Source organism: Oncorhynchus gorbuscha, linkage group LG03, assembly GCF_021184085.1.
Source record: "Oncorhynchus gorbuscha isolate QuinsamMale2020 ecotype Even-year linkage group LG03, OgorEven_v1.0, whole genome shotgun sequence".
NCBI lineage: Eukaryota > Metazoa > Chordata > Actinopteri > Salmoniformes > Salmonidae > Oncorhynchus > Oncorhynchus gorbuscha.
The window spans coordinates 31,731,478-31,746,054 of record NC_060175.1 but is presented as its reverse complement, the minus strand read 5'-3'; the positions used below and the strand labels follow the sequence as shown (position 1 = coordinate 31,746,054).

At 48.3% G+C, this 14,577-nt stretch overlaps 1 pseudogene; it reads right to left on the bottom strand.

Annotated features, from left to right (window-relative positions):
• LOC124016866 overlaps positions 1-14,577 on the bottom strand; it is a 184,846-nt pseudogene that overhangs the window by 38,261 nt on the left and 132,008 nt on the right.

Sequence of the window (14,577 nt, the reverse complement as noted above, 5' to 3'; positions counted from 1 at the left end):
AACCTTCCCTATTCCCTCAACCTTCCCTATTCCCTCTTCCCCGCTCTCGTTTCCTCATACCCTTCCCTATGTAACAGTATAATTTTAAACCGTCCCCTCGCCCATACCCGGGCGCGAACCAGGGACCTTCTGCACACATCAACAACAGTCACCCTCGAAGCGTCGTTACCCATCGCTCCACAAAAGCCACGGCCCTTGCAGAGCAAGGGGAATTACTACTTCAAGGTCTCAGAGCAAGTGACGTAACCGATTGAAACGCTATTTAGCGCACACCGCTAACTAAGCTAGCCGTTTCACATCCGTTACACTCACCCCCCTTTTGACCTTCCTCCTTTTTCCGCAGCAACCAGTAATCCGGGTCAACAGCATCAATGTAACAGTATAATTTTAAACCGTCCCCTCGCCCATACCCGGGCGCGAACCAGGGACCTTCTGTACACAACGACAACAGTCACCCTCGAAGCATCGTTACCCATCGCTCCACAAAAGCCGCGGCCCTTGCAGAGCAAGGGGAATTACTACTTCAAGGTCTCAGAGCAAGTGACGTAACCGATTGAAACGCTATTTAGCGCACACCGCTAACTAAGCTAGCCGTTTCACATCCGTTACACCTATTCCCTCATACCCTCCCCTATTCCCTCATACCCTCCCCTATTCCCTCATACCCTCCCCTATTCCCTCATACCCTCCCCTATTCCCTCATACCCTCCCCTATTCCCTCATACCCTCCCCTATTCCCTCATACACTCCCCTATTCCCTCATACACTCCCCTATTCCCTCATACACTCCCCTATTCCCTCATACACTCCCCTATTCCCTCATACACTCCCCTATTCCCTCATACACTCCCCTATTCCCTCATACACTCCCCTATTCCCTCATACACTCCCCTATTCCCTCATACACTCCCCTATTCCCTCATACCCTTCTCTATTCCCTCATACCCTTCCCTATTCCCTCTTCCCCACTCTCGTTTCCTCATACCCTTCCCTATTCCCTCTTCCCCACTCTCGTTTCCTCCTCCCTTTCTCACCGATGCAGGTGTTGTCCTCCAGCAGTTTCCTCTCGCCATCGCCACGGCACGTACAGTTGACCCTTCCCTCTGAGGTCAGGATACACAAGTCCTGACAACCTCCGTTGTTCAACCGACACGGGGAGAACTCACCTACACAGAGAGAGAAAATGTACAACATGCAAACATACTCCCACACACACATTCGACACACACACAAACAGTGTTCAGAAACCAACAGCTCTCCTGCTACTTGAGTCTAATATAAACTGAGACAATCTAAATAGGATTTGTTGCAATTACCACAGGTTCACTGCGTGTGTTGTGAGTGAGAGTGAGGAGGAGGTAGGCAAGTAGGAAGTTAATGTTTAGGGAGAATGCATGTGTATGTGTGTATATGTAGTGTGGGGGGGGGTTAAGAAAGACAGAACCATTGATTTGGAGTGAAAGGGGGAGATTGAAAGCGCACTGAGATGAACAAGTGTGAATTGACTTGCGTGAGGTGGCGAGATGAGAAGGAATAATGTGTGGCATGGAACTGTTGGGGTAGACGATGGAGTGTGCGTAAGTGTGTGTGTGTACAGGGTGATTGATTGGGGCAGTGGATTATCAGGTGGTCTCATTCTCCAGGTGCATGGAGCTCCTCTCAGCTGTGTCACACTCTCTGATTACTTCTGGCACCTCATTAACTTTGGTGGCGCAGCAGTGTTTGTGTATCTGTGTGTGTATGCAGGTATGTGTTTGTTTGTGTGTGTGTGTGTGTATCACTCTGTTTGCCCATGCCAACCCCGCAATCCTTTATCCGCCCTAAAATAAAAATAAAAAATCACAACCACCCAAACCCCACCTTCTTTTCCTTAGAACTCACAGCTATTGGTGTCGTTGGCCACAGCGACGATGCCCATTGGCTGCTGCGGGATGTCGGCTCTGAGGAGTTTCATGTCTCCGCCCACGTATTTGTCGGCCCTGAGGACAGCCCTGCGGACCCAGTCAGTCCAGAAGATGTAGTCCCCATACACCGCCAGGCCAAACGGATGGACTGGCTCATTCTTCAACACCACCTACAGGGGGCAGCAGGGAAAGTTCGACCAATGAGTGGGCTTTGATAGTGTGGGTGGGTTTTTGTGTGTACATATCTCTCTGTGTGTGTGTGTGTGTGTGTGTGTGTGAGAGACTCACGTAGCGCCGGCTGCCATCGTACTCGCAGCGTTCAATCTTGTCCAGGGTGGCGTCGGAGAAGTAGAGTTTCTCAGCGCGGTGGTCTATGGCCAAGCCATTGGGGGTGCGGATGTCATTCCCTATGATCACCAGTACATTGTTACCGGACAGGGTGGCACGCATGATACTTGGGGACTGTTCATTCCAGTTGGTCCAGAACATCAGGCTGGTGGGTGACAACACAAGAGGGAATTTGAGAATATAATGCAGATGTGTGTAAACGTTCACAACAGTGGATTGGTTTCTGATTCAAATGGCACAATTGGTATAAGCATTCCAACACCAGATGTAAAGCTTTCCACATGCTCCACATACTGTATACAGCACACTGAATATACCACTTCACTTTATGTCACTTTGGATGAATGGATCTGCTAAATAACCAGATACCCTCATAGTTATCATCCTGACCAACTTGCCCTCTAAATGCACCGCTGCTGTTTTCAGGATCTCAGCGATCACTGCCTCATTGCCTGCGTCCGTTATGGATCTGCGGTCAAAGGACCATCCCTCATCACTGTCAAACGCTCCCTAAAACACTTCTGCGAGCAGGCTTTTCTAATCGACCTGGCCCGGGTATCCTGGAAGGATAATGACCTCATCCCACCAGTAGAGGATGCCTGGTTGCTCTTTAAAAGTGCTTTCCTCACCATCTTAAATAAGCATGCCCGATTGAAAAAATGTAGAACTAACAACAGATATAGCCCTTGGTTCACTCCAGACTTGACTGCCCTTGACCAGCACAAAAACACCCTGTGGAGTTCTGCACTAGCATCGAATAGTCCCCGCAATATGCAACTTTTCAGGGAAGTCAGGAACCAATACACACCGTCAGTTAGGAAAGCAAAGGCTCGCTTTTTCAAATAGAAATTTGCATCCTGCAGCACTAATTCCAAAAGGTTTTGGGACACTGTAAAGTCCATGGAGAATAAGAGCACCTCCTCCCAGCTGCCCATTGCACTGAGACTAGGAAACACTGTCACTACTGATAAATCCACGATAATCGAGAATTTCAATAAGCATTTCTCTGCGGCTGGCCATGCTTTTCACCTGGCTACCCCTACCAACAGCTCTGCATCTCTGCAACAACTGGCCCCAAGCCCCACGCTTCTCCTTCACCCAAATCCAGACAGCTGATGTTCTGAAAGAACTGCAAAATCTGGATCCCTACAAATCAGCTGGGCTAGACAATCTGGACCATCTCTGCCTAAAATGATCCGCCGCCATTGTTGCAACCCCTATTACTAGTCTGTTCAACCTCTCTTTCATATCGTCTGAGATTCCTAAAGATTGAAGAGGGGCATGACCGCGGCCGCTTTCCAAAGGGGGAGACACTCCAGACCGAAACTGTTATAGAACTATATCTATCCTACCCTGCCTTTCTAAAGTCTTCGAAAGCCAAGTTAACAAACAGATAACCGACCATTTCGAATCCCACCGTAACTTCTCCGCTATGCAATCCGGTTTCTGAGCTGGTCACGGCTGCAGCTCAGCCACGCTCAAGGTCCTAAACTATATCATAACCGCCACCAATAAGACAGTACTGTGCAGCAGTCTTCATCGACCTGGCCACGGCTTTCGACTCTGTCAATCACCGTATTCTTATCGGCAGACTCAACAGCCTTGGTTTCTCTAATGACTGCCTCGCCTGGTTCACTAACTACTTCTCTGATAGAGTTCAGTGTGTCAAATCGGAGGGCCTGTTGTCCGGACCTCTGGCAGTCTCTATGGGGGTGCCACAGGGTTCAATTCTCAGGCCGACTCTTTTCTCTGTACATATCAATGATATCGCTCTTGCTGAGGGTGATTCTTTGATCCACCTCTACGCAGACGGCACCATACTGTACACATCTGGCCCTTCTTTGGACACAGTGCTAACAAACCTCAAAACGAGCTTCAACGCCATACAACACTCATTCCGTGGTCTCCAACTGCTCTTAAATGCTAGTAAAATGAAAAGCATGCACTTCAACCGATCGCTGCCCGCACCTGCCCGCCCGACTAGCATCACTACTCTGGACGGTTCTGACTTAGAATATGTGGACAACTACAAATACCTAGGTGTCTGGCTAGACTGTAAACTCTCCTTCCAGGCTCACATTAGCATCACCAATCCAAAGTTAAATCTAGAATCGGCTTCCTATTCTGCAACAAAGCCTCCTTCACTCATGCTGCCAAACATACCTTCGTAAAACTGACTATCCTACCGATCTTTGACTTCGGCGATGTCCTTTACAAAATAGCCTCCAACACTCTACTTAGCAAATTGGATGCAGTCTATCACAGTGCCATCTGTTTTGTCACCAAAGCCCCATATGCTACCCACCACTGTGACCTGTATGCTCTCACTGGTCACCATAGCAACACCCACCCGTAGCAAGCGCTCCAGCAGGTATATCTCACTGGTCATCCCCAAAGCCAACACCTGCTTTGGCCACTTTTTTCCTTCCAGTTCCCTGCTGCCAATGACTGGAAAGAATTGCAAAAATCACCGAAGCTGTAGTCTTATATCTCCCTCACTAACTTTAAGTGTCAGCTGTCAGAACAGCTTACCGATCGCCACAACTGTACACAGCCCATCTGTACACAGCCCATCTGTACACAGCCCATCTGTAAATAGCCCATCTGTAAATAGCCCATCTGTAAATAGCCCATCTGTAAATAGCCCATCTGTAAATAGCCCATCTGTAAATAGCCCATCTGTAAATAGCCCATCTGTAAATAGCCCATCTGTAAATAGTCCATCCAACCAACTACCTCATTCCCATATTATGTTTTTCTGCTCTTTTGCACACCAGTATTTCTACTTGCACATCCTCATCTGCACATTTATCACTCCAGTGTACATTTCTAAATTGTAATTACTTCGCCACTATTGGCCTGTTTATTGCCTTACTTCATTTGCACACACTGTATAATTTTTTTATTATATTGTGTTATTGACTGTATGCTTGTTTATTCCATGTGTAACTGTGTTGTTTGTGTCGCACTGCTTTCCTTTATCTTGGCCAGGTCACAGTTGTAAATGAGAACTTCTCAACTGGCCTCCCTGGTTAAATAAAGGTGAAATAAATAATTAAAAAATGTTAAGATTCCAAAGAAGTGCATGATTTGATTAGCTAAACGTTATCCAGGAAGAGACAGTGAGAGAAAAACCAATGAAAATCTACTTATACTAAAGATAAATTATCTATACGGTCCCTCAATCTGTATTAATCCATTCAAAACCTTATTATTAGGTCCGGATATGGGAACAGTAGCTAGTTTCAGATTAACTGCAACGTTCTAGCATCAGATACCTGACAATGTAATAAATATGAACAAAATGAATATGAATTAAAACCCTACGATCTGGGTCAGAAACTTGGAACATTGCGATTTATGGCCATTATGGTCCAACAGAAACTCACTCCTGACATTCGTCCAGAACGAAGGCCCGGGGGTGGTCATTTCCAGACATGGTGACCACAGTGTCACGGTCCCAGGCGCCCCAGCGGTTCTGGTTCACCGTGTGGCGGGTGATGGTAGAGGTGGTATAGCTGGTCCAGTACAGAGTGTCCCAGCCACGGTGGTATGCCAGGCCCTCCACCGAACCCACATCTTATATATATATATATATATATGAGATAGCGAGATAGAAATAGAGAGAGAGAGAGATAGAGAGGTAGGATGAGAAGAGATGGGGGGTGGGAACAGAGATTAAAAAAAGGGTAAGGAGAGAGAGACAGGGAGGGAGGAGAAGAGAAATACACACATCAACCCCAGTTGCATGTTAAAAGGACATGACTGGCAGTGGCACTGAGCTGGCACAGTACAGTGTACAGAGCAGAGCCAGATAACATAGCAGAGGAGGTACAGAGACTACGTACGAAGGACATGACAGGCCACTGGTAATGATCTAGAACACTCTGATCAAACTAACAGCTCTCCAAAAGGTCACGACAGAAATGGATAATAACTAGCAGCATATCACATTCCATTGCTCTTAGTTGGGAAGGTTCCCTACATTTGTCTGCTCCATAGCCTTCTAGTGAGTAACTGGCTGAGGTAGCCCAGCTCTGCACAGCCCAGCCCACCCCACCCCAGCACTACCCCACCCCAGCCCAGCTCCAGCCCAGCCCAGCCCAGCCCTACCCCAGCTCAGCCAATCCCAGCACTACCCCACCCTAGCCCAGCCCTACCCCAGCCCAGCTCAGCCAACCCCAGCCCAGCACTACCCCACCCTAGCCCAGCCCTACCCCAGCCCAGCTCAGCCAACCCCAGCCCAGCACAGAACCACCCCAGCCCAGCACAGAACCACCCCAGCCCAGCTCAGCCAACCCCAGCACAGAACTACCCCACCCTAGCCCAGCTCAGCCAACCCCAGCCCAGCACTACCCCACCCTAGCCCAGCACTACCCCACCCTAGCCCAGCACTACCCCAGCCCAGCACTACCCCACCCTAGCCCAGCCCTACCCCAGCCCAGCTCAGCCAACCCAGCCCAAAATGGAGGAACACACTGTGCTGCACTGAGAGAGTGAGACTGGGAGACACCTGCAGTTCTGGTGGTGGAGACACGCACAGTCACATTCTCTCTCACACACAGACACGCATGTCTCTGCCAAGGACACTTTGGAGTTACACAACACACACACCCACAGTCATGCACAACTCATTTTTCCAAATTACGAATAGTCACCTGCTTGTTATCCCAGAGAAACAGAGGGACAGTGGTTACCTCACGCATCGCCCCACAGCTGGCCTCCTGCCCAGTGGTTACCCCGCACATCGCCCCACAGCTGGCCTCCTGCCCAGTGGTTACCCCGCGCATCGCCCCACAGCTGGCCTCCTGCCCAGTGGTTACCCCGCGCATCGCCCCACAGCTGGCCTCCTGCCCAGTGGTTACCCCGCGCATCGCCCCACAGCTGGCCTCCTGCCCAGTGGTTACCCCGCGCATCGCCCCACAGCTGGCCTCCTGCCCAGTGGTTACCCCGCACGTCGCCCCACAGCTGGCCTCCTGCCCAGTGGTTACCCCGCACATCGCCCCCTGATGGTCTGGCCTGCTTCAACTTCCTGTGTCGCACAGCGGTCAACTGGCCTATGGAGCCTGCCACATCCTGTAGTCCTTCATCGCTGTGGCCTATGCCGGGATCTACCTGTTCCTGTGGCAGAGTGGGAGGGACAGCCAGGCGCTCCTCCAGGTAGAGCGATACCAGCAGAAGGTAACCCAGACCGTGGCCCTGCTGCCGGGATCTACCTGTTCCTGTGGCAGAGTGGGAGGGACAGCCAGGCGCTCCAGGTAGAGCGATACCAGCAGAAGGTAACCCAGACCGTGGCCCTGCTGGTGCTGGCCACCCTCCTACAGCCTGACCTTTGCCCAGTGGTTACCCCACACATCGCCCCACAGCTGGCCTTCTGCCCAGTGGTTACCCCGCACATCGCCCCACAGTTGGCCTTCTGCCCAGTGGTTACCCCGCACGTCGCCCCACAGCTGGCCTTCTGCTCAGTGGTTATCCTGCACGTCACCCCACAGCTGGCCTTCTGCTCAGTGGTTATCCTGCACATCGCCCCCTGATGGTCTGGCCTGCTTCAACTTCCTGTCGCACGGCGGTCAACTGGCCTATGGAGCCTGCCACATCCTGTAGTCCTTCATCGCTGTGGCCTCTGCCGGGATCTACCTGTTCCTGTGGCAGAGTGGGAGGGACAGCCAGGCTCTCCAGGTAGAGCGATACCAGCAGAAGGTAACCCAGACCGTGGCCCTGCTGGTGCTGGCCACCCTCGGGGCCATCACCCCACTACAGACACTTCAGTGTGTTCGCCCGCCTCATGGCCACCTCCATCCTTATGTCCCAGAAGTTCAGACAGGACCTGCTGAAGCTATGTAGCGGGGGGTGACCACAGACCACTCTATACAGGACTATACAGGGGGAATTGTATTGATGGTTATGCTTTTTGTCCATGACAACCCGGATGGGGACTGAAAATTGAATGCCTGAGAGCAGCACAAAAACAAAAGCGACACAATAATAGCTCCGGAACTACAAAACCCTTTCTACCTAAATCTCCCTGATACACAACTGACACTAAGGTGTGGTGCAAACCTCTCTTCAGCTCCAAGGTTCAACTCAGGGACAGCACTGGAAGTAAAGTGCCTCCCCACTGAGAAAGTCTAAAATGAGGATCTGAACACAGAGAATCTAGAGGGCCTCCTGGGACATGGCAGAGAACAGAGACATCCTGGAGAAAGACATTTACAGTAGGGCAAAAAAGTATTTAGTCAGCCACCAATTGTGCAAGTTCTCCCACTTAAAAAGATGAGGCCTGTAATTTTCATCATAGGTCAACTTCAACTATGACAGACAAAATGAGAAAAAAAATCCAGAAAATCACATTGAGGATTTTTTATGAATTTATTTGCAAATTATGGTGGAAAATAAGTATTGGTCAATGAAAAAAGTTTCTCAATACTTTGTTATATACCCTTTGTTGGCAATGACAGAGGTCAAAGTTTTCACACACTGTTGTTGGTATTCCATTCCTCCATGCAGATCTCCTCTAGAGCAGTGATGTTTTGGGGCTGTTGCTGGGCAACATGGACTTTCAACTCCCTCCAATGATTTTCTATGGGGTTGAGATCTGGAGACTGCCTAGGCCACTCCAGGACCTTGAAATGGTTCTTACGAAGCCACTCCATTGCCCGGGCGGTGTGTTTGGAATCATTATCATGCTGAAAGACCCAGCCACGTTTCATCTTCAATGCCCTTGTTGATGGAAGGAAGTTTTCAAAGGTAAATTATTTAATTTGGTTGCTTTTCTTATTTTTGTGAAAATGTTGCCTGCTGCCAGCAGAGCCTAGCATTTTTTTATTTATTTTTTATTTCACCTTTATTTAATCAGGTAGGCTAGTTGAGAACAAGTTCTCATTTGCAACTGCGACCTGGCCAAAATAAAGCATAGCAGTGTGAACAGACAACACAGAGTTACACATGGAGTAAACAATTAACAAGTCAATAACACAGTAGAAAAAAATGGGCAGTTTATATACAATGTGTGCAAAAGGCATGAGGAGGTAGGCGAATAATACAATTTTGCAGATTAACACTGGAGTGATAAATGATCAGATGGTCATGTACAGGTAGAGATATTGGTGTGTAAAAGAGCAGAAAAGTAAATAAATAAAAAAAACAGTATAAAAATAGTATGGGGTTGAGGTAGGTGAAAATGGGTGGGCTATTTACCAATAGACTATGTACAGCTGCAGCGATCGGTTAGCTGCTCGGATAGCTGATGTTTGAAGTTGGTGAGGGAGATAAAAGTCTCCAACTTCAGCGAGTTTTGCAGTTCGTTCCAGTCACAGGCAGCAGAGTACTGGAACGAAAGGCGGCCAAATGAGGTGTTGGCTTTAGGGATGATCAGTGAGATACACCTGCTGGAGCGCGTGCTACGGATGGGTGTTGCCATCGTGACCAGTGAACTGAGATAAGGCGGAGCTTTACCTAGCATGGACTTGTAGATGACCTGGAGCCAGTGGGTCTGGCGACGAATATGTAGTGAGGGCCAGCCGACTAGAGCATACAAGTCGCAGTGGTGGGTGGTATAAGGTGCTTTAGTGACAAAACGGATGGCACTGTGATAGACTGCATCTAGTTTGCTGAGTAGAGTGTTGGAAGCCATTTTGTAGATGACATCGCCGAAGTCGAGGATCGGTAGGATAGTCAGTTTTACTAGGGTAAGCTTGGCGGCGTGAGTGAAGGAGGCTTTGTTGCGGAATAGAAAGCAGACTCTTGATTTGATTTTCGATTGGAGATGTTTGATGTGAGTCTGGAAGGAGAGTTTGCAGTCTAGCCAGACACCTAGGTACTTATAGGTGTCCACATATTCAAGGTCGGAACCATCCAGGGTGGTGATGCTAGTCGGGCATGCGGGTGCAGGCAGCGATCGGTTGAAAAGCATGCATTTGGTTTTACTCGCGTTTAAGAGCAGTTGGAGGCCACAGAAGGAGTGTTGTATGGCATTGAAGCTCGTTTGGAGGTTAGATAGCACAGTGTCCAATGACGGGCCAAAAGTATATAGAATGGTGTCGTCTGCGTAGAGGTGGATCAGGGAATCGCCCGCAGCAAGAGCAACATCATTGATATATACAGAGAAAAGAGACGGCCCGAGAATTGAACCCTGTGGCACCCCAATAGAGAATGCCAGAGGACCGGACAGCATGCCCTCCGATTTGACACACTGAACTCTGTCTGCAAAGTAATTGGTGAACCAGGCAAGGCAGTCATCCGAAAAACCGAGGCTATTGAGTCTGCCGATAAGAATATGGTGATTGACAGAGTCGAAAGCCTTGGCGAGGTTGATGAAGACGGCTGCACAGTACTGTCTTTTATCGATGGCGGTTATGATATCGTTTAGTACCTTGAGTGTAGCTGAGGTGCACCCGTGACCGGCTCGGAAACCAGATTGCACAGCGGAGAAGGTACGGTGGGATTTGAGATGGTCAGTGACCTGTTTGTTGACTTGGCTTTCGAAGACCTTAGATAGGCAGGGCAGGATGGATATAGGTCTATAACAGTTTGGGTCCAGGGTGTCTCCCCCTTTGAAGAGGGGGATGACTGCGGCAGCTTTCCAATCCTTGGGGATCTCAGACGATATGAAAGAGGTTGAACAGGCTGGTAATGGGGGTTGCGACAATGGCGGCAGATAGTTTCAGAAATAGAGGGTCCAGATTGTCAAGCCCAGCTGATTTGTACGGGTCCAGGTTTTGCAGCTCTTTCAGAACATCTGCTATCTGGATTTGGGTAAAGGAGAACCTGGAGAGGCTTGGGCGAGGAGCTGCGGGGGGGGGCAGAGCTGTTGGCCGAGGTTGGAGTAGCCAGGCGGAAGGCATGGCCAGCCGTTGAGAAGTGCTTATTGAAGTTTTCGATAATCGTGGATTTATCGGTGGAGACCGTGTTACCTAGTCTCAGTGCAGTGGGCAGCTGGGAGGAGGTGCTCTTGTTCTCCATGGACTTCACAGTGTCCCAGAACTTTTTGGAGTTGGAGCTACAGGATGCAAACTTCTGCCTGAAGAAGCTGGCCTTAGCTTTCCTGACTGACTGCGTGTATTGGTTCCTGACTTCCCTGAACAGTTGCATATCACAGGGGCTATTCGATGCTATTGCAGTCCGCCACAGGATGTTTTTGTGCTGGTCGAGGGCAGTCAGGTCTGGAGTGAACCAAGGGCTGTATCTGTTCTTGGTTCTGCATTTTTTGAACGGAGAATGCTTATCTAAAATGGTGAGGAAGTTACTTTTAAAGAATGACCAGACATCCTCAACTGACGGGATGAGGTCAATGTCCTTCCAGGATACCCGGGCCAGGTCGATTAGAAAAGCCTGCTCGCAGAAGTGTTTTAGGGGGCGTTTGACAGTGATGAGGGGTGGTCGTTTGACTGCGGCTCCGTGGCGGATACAGGCAATGAGGCAGTGGTCGCTGAGATCCTGGTTGAAGACAGCGGAGGTGTATTTGGAGGGCCAGTTGGTCAGGATGACATCTATGAGGGTGCCCTTGTTTACAGAGTTAGGGTTGTACCTGGTGGGTTCCTTGATGATTTCAGCGAGATTGAGGGCATCTAGCTTAGATTGTAGGACTGCCGGGGTGTTAAGCATATCCCAGTTTAGGTCACCTAACAGAACAAACTCTGAAGCTAGATGGGGGGCGATCAATTCACAAATGGCATTATGCCATGATAAACTTACACAAATGCTTGTCTGAGAAATCTGAGATGACAGTGTTGTTAACAAAAGGCTAAGCTTGTGTTTGAATATATTTATTTCATTTCATTTGCGATTTTCATGAATAGGAAAAGTTTCTAGGGGTATTTATGTCCGCTGCGTTATGCTAATGCTTTTGAGGCTATGATTACGCTCCCGGATACGGGTTTGCTCGTCGCAACTGGTTAATCAGGGGGACACGTCTGTCACTGCAGGATTTGAGTCCCTGGCGGCGTAGTGTGTTACTGATGGTAGGCTTTGTTACTTTGGTCCCAGCTCTCTGCAGGTCATTCACTAGGTCCCCCCTTGTGGTTCTGGGATTTTTGCTCACCGTTCTTGTGATCATTTTGACCACACGGGGAGAGATCTTGCATGTAGCCCCAGATCGAGGGAGATTATCAGTGGTCTTGTATGTCTTCCATTTCCTTATAATTGCTCCCACAGTTGATTTCTTCAAACCAAGCTGCTTACCTATTGCAGATTCAGTCTTCCCAGCCTGGTGCAGGTCTACAATTTTGTTTCTGGTGTCCTTTGACAGCTCTTTGGTCTTGGCCATAGTGGAGTTTGGAGTGTGACTGTTTGAGGTTGTGGACAGGTGTCTTTTATACTGATAACAAGTTCAAACAGGTGCCATTAATACAGGTAACGAGTGGAGGACAGAGGAGCCACTTAAAGAAGAAGTTACAGGTCTGTGAGCCAGAAATATTGCTTGTTTGTAGGTGACCAAATACTTATTTTCCACCATAATTTGCAAATAAATTCATTTTTGTCTCTCATTTTGTCCTGTCATAGTTGAAGTGTACCTATGATGAAAATTACAGGCCTCATCTTTTTAAGTGGGAGAACTTGCACAATTGGTGGCTGACTAAATACTTTTTCACCCCACTGTATACTAGTAAAAATAAAAATACAGTTTTTTTAAAGGAGTGATTGTACAGAGCAACAGTAAAGCCATTCTTCCGCCAAACATTCTTTATTTCTGTTATGTTCTTCTGAGATAAAGAGAATTACGGTCTATCTGTGCCTCAGTCTGGGTTATGTTTTTATGTACAGTGTGTTCCCAGACTTCGGTAGATGTGAAAGCTTTGCACTTTGTTTTCCAGACTCAAAGAAAGAATAGAGTTGGAAACAAGTTTATCAGTTGGAGGTCCAAAACAAGTTTTGTAGGACTTTAGGAGGGAGGTATGAAAGATGGTGCTTAACTAAGTGAGTAAAAGAACCGTCTAACGAAGGAATAATGTTTCAGCACATTAACTAGTGCTTACCTACATTCACTTGAATATGATCGTAGAATAGAGGATGAGTAACTTACTTTCCACCAGTGTCTTGCGGTCCGAGCCATCATCATTGATCTGCTGGATGTTTCCAAAGTGGATGTCACTAAAGAAGATGCGATTGGCTCCTTTCCCTCCTCCTCCACGGTAGTCAAACGTCAGAGCTATAACATTCTTCATGTGTTCAGGATCCTCAAACGGTTTTATAGGAGCGTTTAGGTTCTCTTCATCCGATAGGTGAACGCTCTTTAGAATAGTCCGTTCTGAGTAGAGTAAGTAGCCGTCGTAGTCACGGCAACCACGTCCATCCTCAGCCAACATACCGTGAGCACAGGCACATGTACGATCTGCGTTGCCACGGAAAAGACACAGTTGCTGGCACCCTCCGTTGTGATCTTTACACACATTAGTTTCTGTGTAGAGGGGGAAACATATTTCATAGTCACTTTAGATAACAAAGTGTGTCTAGATAACAAAAATAATTTATTGACATGGGGAGGAGGGGGACAATTAAATAAGCAGATCATTTTATGTTCAAATATGAAAAATATATAATTAAATGGTAAGATTAATATTGAATGAGTTTGGTATATCAAATAAGTGTATTATCATTTTTTGTATTATTATTGTCACACACCGGATAGAAGCAATGTGTTGTTTTACAGGGTCTGCCATAGTAGCAAATGAGGTTAAGTGCCTTGCTCAAGGGCACAGACAGATTTTTCACCCTGTTGCCTTGGGTATTCGAACCAGCGACCTTTCGGTTACTGGCCAAACTGTACAGCATTATTGCCACATGTTTGAGTAGATCCTAAAATAACAAATCCACAGTACAAGGCTCCTGCTCACCTTGCTGCCTGGCCCTGCTGAACACTTTGATGTCTTTGAGCTGTACTCCGATGCCAGTGCGCAGGGGCATAGAGTGCGCAGGGGCATAGAGTCCGTAGCGTTGTCTTTGTTGCCTCGCTTTATGGAGCCATTGGCATGAGTCCTAAGACAGGCCAGAGAGGTGAGGGGGAAAGAGAGCGAGAGAGATATGACATCAGGAAGAGAGACAGACTAAGTAAAATAATGAGTGAGAGACAACAGCTGAAGGTGGCAGATGAATGAGGAGGGAGGGATGGAGAAAGCAGCTGAGAAGGAAGGTGACAGATGAGTGAGGAGGGGGGATGGCAAAAGCAGCCGAGAAGGAAGGTGACAGATGAGTGAGGAGGGGGGATGGCGAAAGCAGCTGAGAAGGAAGGTCACAGATGACTGAGGAGGGAGGGATGGAGAAAGCAGCTGAGAAGGAAGGTGACAGATGAGTGAGGAGGGAGGGATGGAGAAAGCAGCTGAGAAGGCTG